The sequence below is a fragment of the Gossypium raimondii genome, chromosome 8 (assembly GCF_025698545.1).
Source record: "Gossypium raimondii isolate GPD5lz chromosome 8, ASM2569854v1, whole genome shotgun sequence".
In the NCBI taxonomy this organism is placed as follows: domain Eukaryota; kingdom Viridiplantae; phylum Streptophyta; class Magnoliopsida; order Malvales; family Malvaceae; genus Gossypium; species Gossypium raimondii.
Genome location: NC_068572.1, coordinates 22,354,725 through 22,359,638, shown reverse-complemented (window position 1 = coordinate 22,359,638; position 4,914 = coordinate 22,354,725). Strand labels below are relative to the sequence as shown.

At 37.7% G+C, this 4,914-nt stretch overlaps 1 non-coding gene across 1 annotated transcript; it reads right to left on the bottom strand.

The window, feature by feature from the left end:
* Positions 1-4,193: 4,193 nt before the first annotated feature.
* LOC128032119 (small nucleolar RNA R71) lies at positions 4,194-4,300 on the bottom strand. The gene has a single exon (XR_008188249.1). It is a non-coding gene; the product is annotated as a small nucleolar RNA R71 (small nucleolar RNA).
* Positions 4,301-4,914: the final 614 nt, after the last annotated feature.

Below are 4,914 nucleotides of genomic sequence, written 5' to 3'. Positions count from 1 at the left end.
GACCAACGTCGTTCCGGTGAGTGAATTGCTTAGGGATTCAGTTGTTCAATCAAGGTAAGTGACTATTAATCAAGAAGTTATATGTAATTAATAGGATTCTTTTTAATTTCAATTGATATGTGGTTAACCGAGTGTTACGGGTGAACATAGGTTAGAAAGTGTTCGAGGACTGTCTGCGCATCTTTTCGTAAACTAGTGTGTAAACACCCCATTGCAATCGTAGAACGACAAAAAGCCGAAAAGCCAAAAATATGGCATTTGAGACCACACGAGCGTGTGATCGCTTGTGTGGTAAGCCAAACCTACGAATCGTGGGCGATAAACTGTGGAGGTCTCCGTGAGCGTTTTCATGGGCTTAAGCCGTAATGGGCCACGTTGGGCCGAAATGGGCCGAGTGGGCCCAAGGGCCCCACACGGATGAAATCCACGAACTATGGCGAATACTGGACTGGGCTATATAGTTCCCATAGCCGTGGCGAATTCTGGACTGAGTGGGCCGCACGAACGTGTGGGCCCACTTGGGTCGAGTAATGGGCCTCAGGCCCATATACACTGCTATGCCCATTTAGGTTACCTGAGTTACTCGAGGCGACTGTGAACCTTTCGTGAGGTCAATAAAATGACCAAAATAGCCCCATAGGGTAAAATGACTGAAATACCTCCGTAGGGCAAAATAGCTGAAATACCCCCGCAAGGTAAAATGATCGAAATACCCCCATAGGGTAAAATGATTGAAATACCCCTATAGGGTAAAATGACTGTCATACCCCTAGGAGATGAAATGACTGTTATGGGGTTATGTTATGTATGACTGATTTGCTCTATGATATGTATGACTATGATTGAGCATGACATTTTGCATACACGTATGATATTATGTCACGGTATATTGCATGGGGATGGGTTGTTATATTTAGAGGAAGTGTACCGTACTGATAAGGTTACACGGTCGCCAAGACGCATTGTGGACCTCTTGATGGTTATATCTGGTTTATTTCTTGGCGACTTTCTTTGTATATCTTTTAGTGTCGCAACCGGTGCTAATCTTGGTGTATCTGGCTGGGTGGGTCGATTTTATCCCCACATGGTGTGTTTGGCGGGACGGAGTGGTGTATAGAGGCTGGATTAGGTAGGATTTCTAACTACATATCTGCACTGGTTAATGATTTTGTACTATTACTGCATAGATTAATGATATTACATACTGTTCATTGCATCACTGATATCTGTTACTGTTATGGGCCAAGACCCCATTGATACTATTACTGAAATTGGGCAAAGGCCCTACTGATTACTGTCATTGTGATGGGCTCAAGCCCAATCATTTACTATTTCGGGAAAGGGCTTAGGCCCACATTGAACTGGACTGTTACTGTAACGGGCTCAGGCCCAAACTGCATTTATCTACCGTTTAATTGACTATTTGCTTGTTAGGGGATTACACACTGAGTTTTCATAAACTCGCCCCTCTGTTTAATTGTTCAGGTAATCCTCAGCCATAGGCGATTTGGTGCTGCGAGGGACTCGGAGGTGGCCACTCAACTACAGCTGTTTTACACTTGCTTTTATTTTAAATTTAAAGTTTTGTGTTGGGTTTTGTTTATGTAATAAGGGCATTTATGTTTGTTTACAATTTTAACTTGGCTTTTGCTTACTTATTTTAAACTTCTAGTTTAGGAGAAGAAGAATTCTCAAAATAATTATTGTTTTCAAAAACACGAAATCTAAACATTAGAGTTTTCAAAAACTTCCGCGATTTTAGATCAACCTTTTATAACAATAGTAGATAACAAGGCAAACGTTTTTACTAGATGATTTTTTAAATAATAATAAAGGGGTTTTTTAAACCTAGATGTGAATTTTTACCAACAAGTCCTATTTTCAAAAGACACTTTGATGTGGCACGCCAGATTCAACCATAACGTCTAGGCCGGGTTTAGGGTGCTACAGAACCATTATGTTTTTAGTGGCTTAGGGTTTTTTTAAAATCTAAGTTCCAAGAGTAAGCTTTTTTATAACCTCTGTTTTCACGATATGTGATTGTGTTTTTAAAGATATGTTTTATGCATGCTCTTAGGCTACCTTACGATTTAAATGTTTTAAAGATATCTTTTAAAGCATGATTTTACAAACTAGTTTTCATACTTAAGGAGCTTGAATGCGAACAATTCTATTATGTTTTAATTAGTTTTTCTATTTTAGTTTAAATTTAATAAAAAGTGTAATTTGAGCCATTTTATGACCTTAAGGGCTGAAAGAGGCCTAAGGGAGGATTAACATACCTAGTGAGTGTACAAGACACCATTCAAAGGCTTGAGAGCTAAAGGCTGGTCGTAATGTTGCAACACAAGTGTTCAATTTCGCAACATAGTAACAAAGCACCAAAATCCAAGATTGCCTTTTGTGTCGCAAAATAGCTAGTAGATGTCGGGGCACACCCCTGAAGCTAAACTTGAGCTAAGCAAACTACCTTCAATGTCATGACACAGGCACTGGATGTTGCGACACCGACCCTGTACGAGGAGAATTATGAGTGAAGGGTGTTTTGGTTCGCATAGTGGAAATAAATGTAAAAAGGTCAGTCGACCTAAGGCTAAGGACGGCGACCAACCCTAACACTATAAATAGACTCATAAGACACTTGAGAAATGACTACTTTTGTAACTTAGCATTTTATTTTCAGTTTAGTTTTCAGTTTTTAGTTCTTTTTAGATATAGGATTTATTTTCAGTTATTTTCATTTGGGTTCATCAAAAGATTTGATTTGTGGATCCAACGCAAAATTTGTGGATTTTTGTGCTTCAAATATTCAATATAATCAAGATTTCTTCTTAAACTCTTATTCTTGATTTGTTCATAATGTTTATTTATTTTATCAAGTTTACATTGTTTATGAAATTCATGAGGAACTAATCCTCTTATGAGGGATTAGTGAGTGGAAGTGTGATTAATTAATTTCTATGCAGAGTTTTATTAATGAATCAATAGTTTGGAATAGGAAGAACTTAAAACTTAGACCTAACAACCCTAGAAACTCATCTAGGTGGGAATTAACCTAAAATTGGTATTATCTATCCGCGAACCCCTTACCCTAATCCGGTATGGACTGTGAGGTCGAGAGGTAAGTAGTTCTTATCAACTTATTAGTTTAGTGAAAGATCGAGATATCCTGCTAGGGTAATGACTAGTTGATTGAGTAGAAACCCGAAATAGGAATTAGTTATGATCACCGAAGTGAACTAATCACCCATGCTTAGATTTGGTTGAATTACATCTTAAGTTTTCTGTGTTTAATTTATTTTGCATGTTTATTTATTTTATTATATTCATAAATAATTTTTTCACATTATGTTAATCAAAATATAATTTATTTAAAGTACTAATTAGGACTAGCCTTGCTTAGGTACAATCCTCGGAGTACTCACCTACTTTGTTTTAAAAAATATATTACAACCTGACTCGTATACTTGCAGACACCACCTCAAATTCCATATTTTTAGTAGCAGTATTCACACTCTGAATGTTAGTACATCCAAAGGTGGTCAAGTTGTTGGCCTCGTTGTCGGGGAGGCAACGTCACTAGGTTATTTTTATTTTTTGCATTAATAGAATAATTAGAAAAATTTTAAGTTATAGATACGATTTTTTTATTTATACTATAGCGTTTAGTTTTCTTTGTGGTTTCAGTGTATGACTCAAAGCAGGGGAACACCTATAGAAACAATAGAAAATGCAAAACCAACCACTTACTACAGACAATCCACCACGAGAGAACCCACTATTCGATAAGATTAACGAAACTAACGTACAAGATTTACCACAACCACTACAATTATCGACAAACCCATCTATAGTACGATAAGAAAGAACCTTAAGGGACTATGCGCTACCAAATTTGGATATGGTACAGGGTAGCATTACAAGGCTAGCCACTATGGAAAACAATTTCGAGATTAAACCACCATGACCCAGATGATCCAAAATAATCTGTAGTTTAAAGGAAATATGACGGAGGACCCAAACCAACACTTAAAATAGTTTCTCTAGCTTTGTGATACACTAAAGTTTAATGTGGTCACCAACGACGCTATTCATCTTCATTTGTTCCCCTTTTCCTTAACCGATAATGCCTTTTCTTGGTTAGACTCACGAAAAAGTTTTTACACAAGTTCTTTCCTATCAGCAAGACGATCCAACTAAGTAGAGATATCGCTACATTCAAGCAATTAGAAGGAGAAAGCTTCCATGAAGCTTGAGAATGTTTAAAGATTTTGATTCAAATATACCCACATCATGGTCTACTCAAGTGGTTGAGGCTTCAAATATTTTATAACGGGTTCGATGCACATGCACGCATAGGACTCGATGGAACTGCAGGAGGAGCCTCGATGAACAGAACATACGAGGATGCATATGACTTAATAGAGAACATGGTGATGAATTCTTGCTAGTGGCCAAACGAAAGGTTTACTTATGGCCAGAGACCACTTACAGTAAAAGTTGTCCAGGTTGATGTCAAATACTAACAAATTTTGGACATGCTTAACCGCATAAAGTCCACATCCAGCGTGTCTTCAATGTTTGGCGGAGATAAACCTTTTAGCCATTATTTTTATAATCCATCCGAGAACGTGAACTATATCGAGAACAGGGGTGGAAACCCATATTCGAACACTTAAAACCCTGGCAGGAGAGATCACCCAAACCTGAGATAGGGCATAAACTAGGGAGGAGGTAACAGTTCTAAACCTATTAAAAATGCTAACTACCAACCTCCATATTTGTAGAAGCCTCAAGAAAGGGCCAACCTAAATAAACATACTGTATGTAGTTAACGCCTAGATCAAATTAAGAGGGGAGATACAATCAATAAGCACAGAAGGAAAATAAGTGCAATCTGAGTGCACCCACACA